This window comes from Anguilla rostrata, chromosome 5 (genome assembly GCF_018555375.3).
Source record: "Anguilla rostrata isolate EN2019 chromosome 5, ASM1855537v3, whole genome shotgun sequence".
In the NCBI taxonomy this organism is placed as follows: domain Eukaryota; kingdom Metazoa; phylum Chordata; class Actinopteri; order Anguilliformes; family Anguillidae; genus Anguilla; species Anguilla rostrata.
In genome coordinates this window covers 51114434-51129812 of record NC_057937.1, presented here as the reverse complement: position 1 = coordinate 51129812, position 15379 = coordinate 51114434, and the positions used below count along the sequence as shown (strand labels likewise).

General features: G+C 40.5%; 1 protein-coding gene across 24 annotated transcripts in view; it reads right to left on the bottom strand.

Moving 5' to 3' along the window:
* Window positions 1-15379, bottom strand: part of LOC135255600 (transcription factor SOX-6-like) — a 200877-nt gene that overhangs the window by 175840 nt on the left and 9658 nt on the right. For 6 of the 24 annotated variants that reach the window (XM_064336988.1, XM_064336995.1, XM_064337002.1 and 3 more), the window contains exon 1: window positions 12330-12680. The exons of 6 other annotated variants lie outside the window; for them this stretch is intronic. The gene's annotated coding sequence lies outside the window, so the exon portion shown is untranslated. Of the gene's footprint in view, window positions 1-10031; window positions 10067-10489; window positions 11104-11178; window positions 12051-12329; window positions 12681-15379 lie in introns of those variants that run through there. 12 more of the 24 variants (XM_064336990.1, XM_064337005.1, XM_064336986.1 and 9 more) reach the window with 7 other exon arrangements.

The window sequence follows — 15379 nt, the reverse complement described above, 5'->3', positions numbered from 1 at the left end:
TCCTCAGTGAAAATACAATTTTTGCAGCTCATAAATACGTGAAACATCAGAGAGGAGGACCAAGAACAAAGAAAAAAAACACAGGCTACAGTGTGCCTTCTCAGCAAATGAAATAGTTGCAGGACACTTTAATATGAGAGGGGGATGCTGTCTGTCGCTCAGACTGAGCACAGAGGAAATGATGTTCAGATCACTGTGTTTTCTGCTCATTGTTAAAGCCGCTTTAACACACGAGACATCGGCAGGACAGCAAAAATCTGAGCACGACGGCAGGAGAGCTTGAGTGTCTGTCATCCAGCTCTTTACTTTCTGTCCTGAATCCAAAAGTCATTATTGAGTAGGCAGCAGACTAAATGGAGGGTCATAATTCAGCAATGACCCCAACGCCCAACGCCTTTGAGCTTATTCCTAATCTGAGCAGTGGCTCTCTGGCGGTGCTCACAGTCAGTGCTGCATGAACTTAGTTCTGAGTCCCCACAGATGCACAAAACATGGACCAAAAATCCATCACGCTTCACAAACTGCTCCTGTTTATGTACCCCATCAGCGTTTCTGCGGGGGGATATGAGTCGACGTCAGCGCCCATCTGCATCTTGGACGGGTTTTCCCATCTGCCCTCGCTCTCCGGGCGGCTCGAAAGTTTCTCTCAGAGGTCTGAAGCCCCTTTTGTTTTCCCCTTGATTGAAATTTCCCAGAGAAGAACAGGCCTCCGCCGCTCTTAAGGGTTTGGCTGGCCTTTCTCTGAGCCTGTCGCTCCCTCTCTCCTTTTCTCCCCCTTCCTTTCTTCCTTTCTAACTCTCCCCTCACCTTCTCTCTTGCTCTCCCCTCCTCTTTTTTCTCACTCCTCCCTTTTTCTTTTTCACTTTCTCTCCCTCTATTTATCTTTTTTGTTTTTGCCTATTCAGGTTCTCTCTCTCTCCCTCCCTCTCTCTCTCTCTCTCTCGGTGACGGTCATCACCGTGTTGTGTAGGAGGTTTTTTTCGGCAGGCAGGCAGCGGCAGGGGTAACCCACGGCGGCCCCGTCAGGGTCTCTGCGAGGGCGCGGCGTAATTATCCCTGAGAGGACGCCGCCGGTCCTCAACGTGATCCGTGATCCGTGCGCCGGGGCCCGGCGGCGGCCCGTCGGCTGTCAGCGCGCGAGCGACCCAGCGAGCCGCTACACTCGCTACGCACGCTCGCCGCGCGAAGAGAAAAACGTCCTGACACAACGGCGGAGTTTCCCCTCGCCTCGCGTCTACCTACGCCGTCCTCGTCCGCCAACAAAAATATCCTAAATGCGAAACGCTCTTCCTCCAAATATTCCCCAGTCAGACGGTCCGAGGACCACACACACAGAATGATACCCCTGTAAGGACCTGCAGCGTTTGGGGGGATCAGCAGATGTTGCTTTTGGGTCAGCGGGACCTAATTGTTGTAATTGTTCATTTATCTGGCTTCCTGTCTGTGGAAAAATGGAAGCAGGACACACTGAAAAGCCATAAGAGAGAGCGAGGGAGAAACTGCTTTCCATCACAAATCGGATCTCGGATCCTCAGTGTTGGGAGTCACCTTGTAAATCTCGGCGCCAAATCATGTTATATCAATTAGTGACCCCCGAGTCACTTCTACATGCAATAAAGTTTGCGATCTATCATATGGTGACAGTTTTGTAGCGGATGAAGACAAGAGAGGATGGAGAGGAGAGAGAGAGAGAAAGGAGGAAAACGCATCTGCGATGCGGCCTCCGGGGCTACGCGCCGGGCGCTACACGCTACATGCTACACGTCAGACGCTCACATCATTCAGAGGCCAAATGTGACTTGCAGGCCGGCCTCCACTCCCAGAAGCTTCGGAGCGTATTTCGCGTCTCATGACAGATCGTACAGGAAGATGGCAGCTCAGCTGTCAAGACTCCAATATCTGGCTCGTTTCGAATCAGTGTGTGGCCACGTCGAAGGGGGACGTTCAGACATTACCACGAAGGCTCGTGAAAGTTCATCAATGCCCAAGAAGGCTCAGGGTTTTCAGTGGAATGAGCGTGACATGGGAGAGAATATTCGAGGGACGGAAATCTAGACAGGTTAACTGATCGACACAGACAGACAAACAGACAATAATTTGTGAAGTGCTCTCATCCCAAAGAAGGCCATCATGGCAAGATACAGTATCATGCAGGCAATAACAACCACAATGACAATTCATTGGTATGGGTATAGAACAGGAAGTGACATGTCTGAAATGAAAGGTTCAAGCTTAAAAAATGCAAATCTAAGATATGTGTACACAAACAAATCCATGCAAGCCCATACAATACAGCTATGGCATAACAAGACCAGCCATAACTGCAGCATAACCTTGCAAAGTAATATAAACATTTAAAAGATACAATACATTTTGACTGGAATTCCTCTTTAAAAGGTATTCACCAACCAAATCACTCACAGATAAAATCCCAGATTCATTTTCGACAAGCCGAAGGGACACTGTGACGCTTAACAATGGCTGCCAATCATCAGCGTGCTTAAGAGAGCGAAGAGATCTGTTCCTCTGGCTGATTTCCATTTAAACAAACACGGTGTCGTGACAGCAATTATTTTTAGCTAATTTTGTTTCTTAAGTGCAGAGAACAATTGAAACTATGTTGGTGTCACAGTATGTCAGCGGGGAGTATGTATCAAGCCAGTTAGTTGTCATATGCTAAATAAATTACTCATCTTTCTACTTTTCGCAGATTCTTATTTATGTATAGCTGAAATGTCACATTGCCTTTGATTATGTCAAAGCCTTCCGAACATTTAACAATTGCGAAATGTTGCCATTTCCCACACGCACACACACATACACACACACACACCACTGAGGGATGTATGAAGCCAGCCGAGCCATTGCCACATGACCGCTACCATCTGAGGCCACACCGACACGGTTGTCCTCATTTAAGATCGGTTACCAGGGCAGGGACCCTGAAACAAGCCAGCCACATCGGCTCAGTCTACTGTAATGTAAGTGTGGCCAGAGTGGCCTGTGCCTGTGGGTCTCCCGGGGGGTATCCCCAGGGCAGCTCGCTGCAGCGGGCCCACCAGCAGGGCTCTTTTCAGGGCCAGTCGAGAGATCAGAGGCCGAGAGCCGCTAAGAACGTCTGGGGCCCTCGCTCCCTCCCTCATTCTCGCCCAAAAAAAACCCAACACCACGTCTTCTGAGCCCGGGCGCAGAGGCCGGACGGGCCTCACGAGAACAGAACAAAACAACGGCCACAGCTCCACCAGGACGCTGCTGACCCCCGCAATCCTCACACAGGGTCAGCTCGAAGTTAATTATTCATGCAAATTGTGGGTGGGGCGAGGTGAGGCAGAGGGCTTGTCTTCTGTCACTTGCAGTGCCAATCAAAAGCGCTGATGATGAGCAGTTATGAATACCTTTATATAGCAGGAAACTAATAATACGAAGACTGATATTTTGAAGTAGTATCACTATTGTCATTTTACAAAGATCAATAAATGACAAAAGAATGAAAAGTGTTGTGCTAAATGACTTTTCTTTTTGGAGGCAAAAATAAAAAATGAATAATAGAAAAACACAGGAGAGGCCAGAATGAGAGGTTAGCTAAAGAAAACTAACTTTGTCTTGAAATGGTTTTGGCCGGCAGGCAAACTCTCCACAGCAGAGCGTGGACTGGCATAAACATTTGTACAAAATTATAAGTGTATTTGGAGAAGCATGCAGGAGTCAACCGCCCGCCGCCTGCACACACACACGCGCACACACACACACACGTGCACACTCACACACTCACTCACACACACACACACGCACACACACACTCACTCACACACACACGTGCACACTCACACACTCACACACACACACACACACGCGCACACACACACACACATGCACACCACACACACACACCACACGCATCACACACACACATGCACACACACCGCATCACACGCACACCATCACACACACAACACACAGAGTAGAAACTAGGTGACACTGCCACAGTGCATGAGCACAAACTTAAGTGCTGGGCTCAAAACCACTGCGTTTTAATTACTGCAGGACTGCAGGCGGCACTTTGATATCTTCATATCCACTGCTCAGATCTTGAATCATCCGATTCATAAAAAAAACAATAAAAAGCACTAATTCCATTACCTGATTACACTGATTAGAGAATCCACACGCAAAAAAAAAAAAGAAAAAAAAAAGGAAAACACGGCACCTTGGATTAAATTTACATTCGCTTACATTTGCAGATTCAACAGAGGCCGTTTAACAAAAGCCACCAGGGCTGTGCTGCTTAAGGCTCGCTTAATTATGCATAATGTGTTCCGGAACAAGAGAAACGGCCAATTAAATCACATATTGAGAACAGCATATTGTGATAGAATCCACTAATAATAATACAAATTTCATCATAACCCGAATGTTTCCTGCTTTTCTTTCAAGTAGCAGTCACACAATGAGAAGGAAATCCTTTTGACTTCTTTTAAAGGCTTACAATAAGCAAATCAGTGTGGGGTGACTTAATTAACAGCAGTGATCACCACTGCATTATTTTATTTTTTCCATTAATTTACTTTAACAAGATTTTAAGAGGCAGAAATTATAACCGACATTTAAAGAGATTCAAACAGTACCACAAAAAATATTTTTATTTGTTTATGTGACAACTTGCACATGGTCAGTTGTGGGATAGAGTGTTTCGATTGTGCCTGAGTTTCTGTAACAGGGGATGGCTTGAGTCGGAGTAAATTCAGTCACTGCAATGATCTCTTCCAGTTATTTCACATTCTGCAACGGGGCCACAGGTGCTGGCATTTTTTTTTTCTTTCCAACATCGAGAAAAAGGTTGCAATCTCCATTTACAAAAGTGAGCGCAAGATGAAAAACGTATGTTCAATTTTCTATACTTAGACAGGGAGAAATCTGGCTCCGAGCTCACGAAGAAAGCGAGGGAGAAGAAGAAGAAAAAAAAAAAAAAAACAATAACTGCCCTTGAAAAGAAACAATCCATTTGAGCTTGCCCTGCGGTGAGAGGACATGGTGAACAGTGGAGCTCGGCTACGAGTCCTCGTGTGCTCAAGACCGGAGCTCTTTTTTACTGCAGCAAGACTGCAATTTGGGCGTGTTGTTAAGCCTCAGATAAGTATAGGCTGGCTAATTTGTACTTGCAATGTGGAAAGAATACTTAAGACTAAAGTTAAATGTCTATTTGTACATGTCCATCAGCCAATTATTATTTTGTACGAACACGATTCATTTATTTGCTTATTTCAAAATATTTCCACGGTGGATGAGAAGTGATTCATGGCTCTGGCCCTGCTGAATAAAGCACTTTGTTCGTTCTTGCATTGTGCTGCAATGGCACCCCCCTTGTCCCTATTGTGTGTAGATTAAGTCTCAGTCAAACCCTCCACTTCATCAATATTTCGGAGGAGCCACACGCAGGACGCAAGGATGGGCCAGTGACAGAAGGGTTTAAATTCTCCAGCACAAACAAACAAATACATAAATAATAAATAAAAACCGTTTATTCAGAAATTCACTATATTAATATATCAAATTCAAAATGTAAAATCACATACTCTTAGAAATACTACTACTACTACTAATAATAATAATAATAATAATAATTCATTGTTAATAAAAATTGTAATTATAAACAGCAATCAGCACAATGTACCAAATACAGAACAGCAAAAGCAGCCTGTAGCAGTGGCTTGATTAGCCTGGTTATAACCACAAATAATAAATATACATATGGTACATTGCCTAGAAAACTTCTCATTTTCTAAAATTACACAGGAGCGGACTTCACAACTCTGCTGCCTCTGGCTCCACAATAATTTATGGTGGTATTAAAACTTTTTTTTTTAATTATTTAATGCATTAAAACTCCTTGAAATGACAGAACTGTAAACCTTCACTTGACTGACTGTTGCACAAAACTGGACAGAATTAGCGTATCTGCGTCTACTGTCTTCTTTCAGAACGCTGGGTTTAAAAAAAATCGCAACAAAATCAAAGGTGCTGGATTGATTGAATAATACATGTGGCAAAAACTTCTGATGTTTCCAGTCGCCACAAAAGAGAGGCTCCTGACTAGCATGTCACCGTGGGTTTTGATCATTGTTGAGATATTCCGCTGCAAATTAGCTAACACTAATAAAGACAGATGTCACAACATGTGTTTCATCACATTCATTACCCGGACTGTCCTCCCCCACTTCTGCTCTACCCCCCTCCACCTTTACCAGACCTGCTGTTGTTTACCTGCTTGCATCTTGTTTATCACTGGGGATCGGCCTGCCCGCGCTCCAGAAAAACCTCAAACACGCAGAGCAGAACAGCACCAGAACAAACAGCCACCTTTTTACCACACACACACACGTCCCTTCCTCTTCCCTTATCCTTTCATACTCAGGAGCACTGTGCTAATTCTACCGATATTAAGCAGGGGGAAAAAATTTACGGTTTCTTGTCAAGAAGGCCAATCCTGATATTATTTATGAATAGACAATAATTTCCATTTCCTCATTTCTGAAGTTGATTGCAACCTTTTTTGTCATCTTTTGCCCATAGGCGCATACTGTAAAATATCATAAACAAAAATGTATTTTTTTTTGAAAAATCTAAAAGAGCAGCTTTCCATTTTGGTTTCGTATGGGTTCAGAAATCTCAAGCAAACACAGAGAGAGAGAGAGAGAGAGAGAGAGAGAGAGGTGTTCTGACAGTCTTTAAAGGTGACTGAAATTCTGCGGCCTAAGAGATGTGCGTAACCCTGCATTGCTGCGGCATCGGCAGTGGCGCGCACGCCTACCCACGTCGGCATGCCCGATGGGATTCACCTCATATTTTACATCCCCGGGTTTCAGACGCATCTTTTTATGTCAAAACAAATCCTGTCAAAACCGCACATTGTTACTCGATAGCAGAAACATGTTACGGCACAATGTTATGAACAGCACTTCCTAAAACACTCTAACAGGAGACGTCCAAATGTCACAAAAGGAGAATGGAAAAAAGCACACTGAGAAAGGCTGTTCTCTGTGTGCTGAATTCACAGTCCTGCTGTCGCAGCTAAGGGAGACGTTGTACTTTTTCATGGACACTGTGAAATGTAATGGCTTGTAATATGATTTTGATGGAAAATATTCCGTTTGGCATGGAAATTAGCAATGGATAAAATTGCTACAGCAGAGCCAGGCTTTAGATTTGTACCTACAAGCATGCACACTTCTCCACAAAATTCTAACATATACAGCATCGTCCAGACAAAAGTAACAACGCAGAACAACATGAATTTGTCAGAAACGCAACCGATGATTCAATTTCATTAAATGCCAAAGGATTAGAGCATACATGTCAGCCTTGTTACAATGAAAATACCTTTCTTTGCATTTCTAAATGCAGTAGATACAGTAAGATACAGTAAAAAACTAAAATTCACAGCAGCACTGTGCAGCATTAACATTCACTTCAAATAATATTATATGTCTTGTTCATCGTTATTGCAAATAAACATTTCTACTAATTGCTAAGAAGAAAAAAAAACTTCAAAAAGAACACTGCTGCCCAGAAACTACTCTGGACCATATGTCCAAAGGTTACCCACTCATTTTAAGTTAACATCACACTGTCTCTCAACTCTCAAGTTTGTTTTAAAAATGGAAAAACTGAGACATGCTTTCACGTATAATATCATAGCTGAAAGTATAAAAGACATTCTCTAAACTCATTATAATTACCCATCATGAAATAATAGTTCAATGCAGTAAAATTGTTCACCACAAGAATAAATGATTCGTAAAAGAACCTGGCACCTGTAACACACCGAGCACATCAAAGACAGACACGCTTTGCGCTGTATGCTGTCAGTTAAAACATATATATGAACAGTACGCCCCCCTCCCCAAATCATACACATATTTCATTTTCAATAGTAAAATGAGGCTGTGTTATTTCAGAGGTAACAGCGTGATCACATAAAACAGAGGACCGTCAGAACACACAGTAAGCAGACCAAGTCTTCCACACAGTCAATTGAAATTATTTGATTATTATTATTGAATTATTTAGAGTTCAGTTAATGCCTGAATTTTGAGCTGATGATCCATTCCACTACAGCCAGCCAGGCACTGGAGGTCCCAGGAGAAGGACTCAACATTCAATTAGCTTTAAACAGACATAAACCCCACCCCACCGCCCAGCCCGACAATGCTCGTCAACATGTATAACATGCAAGGCACAAAATAACTGAGAAAAAATGCTAAAACCTACTATTTAGCTAAAACAGCCAGACATGAAATAATTAATTTCTCATCTTGTTAGGCTACATGTTATCACACTGTGATCTTAAAAGCATTAAAAAGAATTTGTCCAAGGCTGAATGACACTGTATTGAGGAAGGAAGATAGCAGACTTCACATGACATCTATCATGAAATGACATCTATAATGAAATGACAATTTCATAATGAGAAGTACACAGATAACAGTCCAAGTTGTCTATGAATGACTGTTACACTTCCATATACACTTTAATACACTTCTATCACTATGACAGCAAAATATTTTCCAAGAAAACAAGGGACTTAAAACTATTTTTAAATGTCTAAAATAAAACAACAAAATAGCTGCATTAGTATATAATCGTAATAACATAAAATGTGACTACTGGACGCATGCATTATAAAGAATTACAACGGCAAAGGTGTTTTCAGTAGACTATGGCGCGTTCGAAAGGAGTTGAAAGAAAACTGTCAGCGTCAGACACAAATAATATATTCAGCGTTTATGTGAAGTAGTGTTTTGTTCTTTTTTTGAAGCCACTAGTGAAATAATGGTTATTACTTTTTGTTTCGTTTGGTGATTAACGTTAGTCAAATTAATTAAGTTACATATATAAAGTTTTACAAAATGGAGCGCAGAAGACAAGAGTCGCTCGTCTTGGCTTTAGGTGGGGTATGCGTTTAAACAAATCAGCCAGCACGCGCAAGCGCGGCCTGCGGAGCATGCGGTTTCAGTATGGCTAAATGGTGTCCCAATTCTCTAAACTTACTGCCACCATATGTGTCAACCAGCGTGACATATTTTATACGTCCAGACTGAACAAGGAAAATGCGATATACGCGCGCACACACACGCACACGCACACACACACACACACTTGCGTGTTCTTTCATTCGTATGTGAGGAGGTAAGATCAACTACTAATGCATTATATATTTATATTATTAAAAATTGAAACTCTAGATTGTGATTACTTTTTTATTTTATTTTTTACAAAATAATTATATTATAAAATTAAGAAAATAATTCTAAACTCTTAATGAATAGATTGTGTGTTAATATCAGACAATGCACAATAGGATACCAAAGTAAAATAAAAATGACAAGGTTCAACTTTCATGAAAAAGTCAACCATAGATTTCTTCTCTTCTTGTGTGGTGTGTGTGTGTTTCAAAATTACACACCACTATGCGCAGTTTCCTTTTTCTTTTTTTAAGGGGGGTAAGACAGCACATAAGAATAAGTCCAGTGTCATCATTTCTTCTTTTTTTCTTTGCTTAGAAATTGTTTGCCGCGTTGCCATGCAGCTATGTTTATGCGAATGTATTTTTTTATCATGAAAAATGTTTGTCTGCGTCAATGACTTACAGCTGTTTTACTACATTATTTGTCATGTTTTTGTTTTTTTTTACATTAAATGCAGAGAAGAAAAATAAACACAAAAAGAAGTAAAAGTGCACAGAGAAAGACAAAGCTGATTATGGAAGTACAAGCGCATTAATGCCCCGCATTCTTATTTAGAATGCGCTGTGAAACAGTCGTCCAGTGGATATCAATAGACTCCCTTCTCCTACTCTCTCAACCCATCCGCGCGGGCTGTGTCTAACTGGCCGAGAGTGAATAAAGTCTCCTCTATTGAAATCCCAGACAGTGCTGCATATCCCTGTATAGCAATCGGGACAATGTGCTGAATTGGCAGTCTAATTATAAATGTGCCATTTGGACTTCCATTGGACACCAGTGCCACCTTACCTTATGAGGGAACTTCCACTCACAGCTAACAGCAACTGTTCAAAACAAAATACCATTACGGGATCAACTTCAACCCAACAGAGGGACAAGCCAGAGGATTGTTTTTCAAACAGCCCTTCTCACTTAAGACAAGAATGTATTATAAGACACTGAGTTATACTACTGACTGGACATTATTTAGGAAAAAATATATGAGAAAAGTTAAGCTGCGTTTAATTAAGGTTTCAGAGTCCGGCTATTACTTGGAACAATATGCTATTGTACTGGTTTTTGAGGTTAGGTGCGAAAATGCTAAGTTGAATGAACAAAATTGCCTCTACAGTATACCGTTTAATAAAGATATGCCGGAATACATAGACTATCAGCGGTTAATGTACTAACATATACGACAGTAAGCATATAGTATATATTTTCTTAATCTGTTCCACTATTTGGAGTGAATTGTCCTGATCACTCACATTTCTTCTCCTGCGGTTTTAACATATGTCCATTAACTCCCGTCTCCTGCAGCGTTCACAATATTGCTTATTAAAACGTTATCGCTACACTTGCAGCAGTAGTAAACATGCGTTATCTAAAATGTGTGCGTCTAATTTTGAGAAACACCCTTAAAATGATGAGCTATCTCGGTTCACCAGGCAAGTTCACTTAAACTGCGCTCGTTTTGTCCTCTTAATACCCCCCATCACACCAAATCGTGTTTTTAACGTCTCGGGAAGCCTGGAAATTTTCTTCCCGAAACATATCTTTTTTTTAAATCAAATGAACACATTACACTGAACTAATATATTGATGGATCTAGAAAAGCATCTTGTTTAAAAATCATCTTGCTCAATCACCTCCTTGGCTCCAATTTAACACATAAATGTGTGGTGTGTGTGTGTGTGTGTATATATATATATATATATATCAAAAAGCAGAATCCAATTTTTCGCGCAGCAAGCCTATCAACATTTTACAAGTTGCCAAAATGACGCACAAAGCAAGTTTAAATATTTAAATTTCATCACTATTATACAGTCCTTTCTTCCACTGTGGCTGAAATATTTCCAATCTGTCTTTCATCCAATGGAAGTAATAAATATGGCAAAGGCAATCAAATAATTCCCCCGGAACAGAATTCCGCATTACAGAGTAGTTTACTTACTGTCAAGTTCCCTCTTCCCCAGCACCGCGCACCGTTTGGTCGGCTCGCGAAGGAAGCCTGGTTTGTCCAGGTCGTGTATTGTCTCTCACTGGATCAGGTTTTGGATGAGGGGTTTATTTTAATTTATGGCTAATGCATTCTTTTAAGGTCAATTTGCGTGACCTCCGGCGAAAGTTAAGTCCGAGAGAATTCCCAAGCTATAAGCGAGGCAAAGGAGATTCCAAATTTTCCCTTTGATTGTTACGATGCCTTTCCCATGAGCCAAACTCTAAATACCAACCTCTTTAAATTAAAACGTCTTCAAAATAAAGAAAATACAACACACTTAAAACTTCAAAGAAACTTTTTAAAGCCTCAAATCCGTTTACACTTGGAGTTGGATACCTAGTGATACGCACGTCAGTCGATGAATAGTACCGCTTTGTGGACAAAAGTGAAATTGCTTCCCCATAGAAACAAGACATTGAGCAAGCAATAGAACCCCTAATGCACGGCAACATAAAAGCCAACTTTTATGATATTATTAATGTTGGTGGCGACATTATGAAAACAAACCATAGCCTACCCAAGACAACGTTCAAGTGGCGCGTTACGTGTGAACTGCATAAATGTAGTACAGAACAGAAGACATTTACGAAAATATCTGAAGGAAACATGGGGTAGCCGCATTTCACGTTCAATACACGAAGAACGTGAATATTCGAACTTCTGTACACTTTTATGTAAGTCGCACTTATCAGTAGCCTACTCTAAATACAGGGGCTACAACAGAAGTAGTCTAATAGCCTAAATCATCACGTTTTCCATGATCGAAACCATGCCATATGTTCATATAAGAGGCATTACTTTTATTGTTACACGATACAAGCTACTGTTGAACGTCTCTGGCGAAACGCTATAAATTATAAAAAGAATATTGCCTAATTCGAAAAAGTAAAATAACATTTAATGTAGCTAACAGTAGCCTAATGTATTCAAATGTCAGTTGCCCAAGCAAGAGAACACGCACACAGAACAAATCAGCTTATTGACAGCGATGACTGTCAATACTGTTACGAAGCACAAAAAAACTGTATCAACAAAACGTAGTAGGCTACCAGTAAATGCGGCATCAAACCACGAAACAGCGGACTCCGATCGTTTGCGGTTACCTTGTTGTAGCCAGTCAAGCAAAGCCAAATGCAGGTCCTTACGATATCCCGTTTGGGTTATTATAATTTCAAAAAAGATCACTGCAAGAGGGAAAAATAAACTAAAGTCTATTGGTTGTTCCACTGGCCATGGAGAAAGACTCCCGATCTTTCGTAGAAGTTTAACTGTCAAAACTGCGAGGAGCTTTTGTTATTGTCTATCTTATTTATCTCCCTTCTCTCTGAAACACAAGGGAAGCGATGGTTACTGCTGTCAATCTTGGCAATCAATGTGAGCGGCCATGTCGCAAGTATTCAAAGCATTTCCCGTCGTGCAACATCAGAAAGTGAGTGGCCAGGGCATTGATCTGAGGAAGGCGGGGAGGCAGGGCTTCCCCTCCCAGACAAGAGAGGGAAGAAAGAGAGAGAGAGAGAGAGAGAGAGAGAGAGGGGGGGGGGGGGGCGGTGGAGGACGCTTGTGTAGACGAGAAGGAGCAACAGAGATCAGGGTGAATACAGCAAAGAGAGGAAACAACATAAAAAGAATACTAAAAAGGAAACGTATTTGAAAGCTACTTAAATTAGACACGATTGACGACGAACGATCATGCTGACCTAAATTCAAAATAATTTTAAAAATATGCCTTAAACGCCGGATGAGCTAAAGTTCACGCACAGGTTCGTACTGATGTGGTGTGTTATTGCCTTTGATAATACAAAAAGTTACAGTCGGCTGTGACGATGGCAGTCAACAACTAACACGAAATAAACAAAGAGCAATTGTTACAACATCAAACTTGTACCGTGCAAAGAAAATGTCTTATTTGTAACACTACGTGCAGCGAAAGGAATGAACCGCATCAGAGATAAGCTACTGGAAAAAAAATCAATAAATCGTGTGTTCTGTCAGATGACTACGCTATATAGTAGTTAGCACTACCAGACATCAACTCTATTCGAATAAATGTTCTACACAGCGATGAAGACTAACGACGAAGCGTGAGGTGTTCGAAAAGCACACTGGCCGCCTTGTGCTTTTTTCTTTTCTTTTACGAAGGATTAACAGCGAAGATAAAGGAAGCTTAACGCTCCTGGGTCTGTCCTCGTGTGAGCTTGAGGGAACTGCTCGGTCGCATGAATAGGAATCAAAGTGTGATGGAGAGCTTGACACAAGTCATCAAGCACGTCACTATTAGAGAAACAACAATTCTAGAGCATTACGATAAAAACAGGGGACACAAGCTTAATGCAATTGCTAGACTATTTCAGGGCCAACTAAAGTCACTGACATGCACTCAAGGCTTTTGAATAAGATCGTTTTTATCGTCTATTCAATTGTGGATAAAGCATATTTTGTTTTTCAAATTTTTATTTTAATATTTCCAGATGACATTTTTAGAAATCACACAGCATTTACCATCATTTGACTAGTTTCTAAGGTATACTTCGTAGCGTATAACAATAAAATAAAAAATTTTAAAAACAGCGTCAATAATATTCAAATAATTGCTAAATCTCAACAGTTGTAACTTATCAACAACAAAAAAACAGTTCTATTAGGATCAAGTGTTTTAATTTGCAGACAGTTCAGTAATAACAGACATCGTCAATGATGAATGGATTTTCTATAAATTGATTATTATAGGCCTTTTTTATTATCGTGTTTTAAATATAATAATTCAGGAAATGAGTGAAACGTGCGCAGATTACACTTGTTACATTTATAAAGGCTTTTAAAATAATATATTAGTTATAAACTATGTACATAGTTTGGCCATATTTTAGTAACTATTTCCTCCCTTTTTGCCCAGACAACAGTCAAACACTGTCTGGATTCATGCAATTGTTTAACTCAAAGACATTTTACAGAAACACAAGTGTCAAGGATTGTTCATAATTTAACAGTGTTAATACCCAAAACGTGCAATGGTTTGATACGCTTGTTTAATCATAACCTCACCTGCGTAACAATAACAATGCATGAAATATTAATTATGAAAAATATATATTCTGAAACACCAGAAATAAAAGGGAAACACTATACAATATATTTTAGCTAATCAGCATCGCCCCATTTGTCTTATTTAATGAATGCTGGATTAAAATGACGAAAATGTTATTAAATGGGTAGCAGATGTGCGTAACGGAATTACCACGTTTTTGCCACTTCAAGTGCAGTGTTCAATAAAATTCAGGACATCAGAAAAACATTGTCCCCACTTATCGTCCCATTTGTTCAAACGCATGTTAAACTGGTGTAAATACCTAAGAAAACCAACGCACCAATATACCATATCCGATAGCAAAAGCGTTTACATTAATTAACAATGTAGAGTGATTAGCACACGTGAACGCGAACAGATACAGGGATTCCATCAGAACTCCCCAAACAGCATGAGAAATGCAGTTCTTAAAAGATGTATCGTTAGTGTTAAAAATTCCACCGCTCAAAGCTTTCCTTCCATCAAAGAGCCATAGGCTACAGGTGATACCACAATTCAGAAGACACATTAAAACAAGATCTTAAATCCTGTTCAGTACTTGAAAGCCAATCACTTACGAGTGTTTTAAGAGCCTGGACTTTATTTATTTATTTTATTTTATTTTATTTCATTTTTTGCCGATAATGGAATGGCGAATCGGTGGAAAAAGTAATTCAGGCTGAAAACAAGTCAATTTAAAGCGTTGCTAAAACTGTTAATCTCTGCAAATGAGCATAGCTTCAACTTTGAACTTGAACCTTACAGCGCAAAACCTTCAGTATGAATTAAACGCCAACACAGTTCATACTACACTAAAATGGGTAAAATGCGCTGTCAGTGTAAAGTGTACTGTATCATAATTTATATATAACTGTTTACACTTTGCTGTAGGTCTCGAGGCACCTCAAGGGTAAATTAGGAAGTGAAGACAAAAGTTGGAAATTACATCAAAATACATTTTTTCCGGAAATAAAACATGCAATGCCAACTTTTATCCCATCCATAGCAAAGCACGCATAACAACATAACAGGCTCCACCAAAAATCAGATCGTTCAAACAAGATTCCAGACAACAATCGATCAATTGAA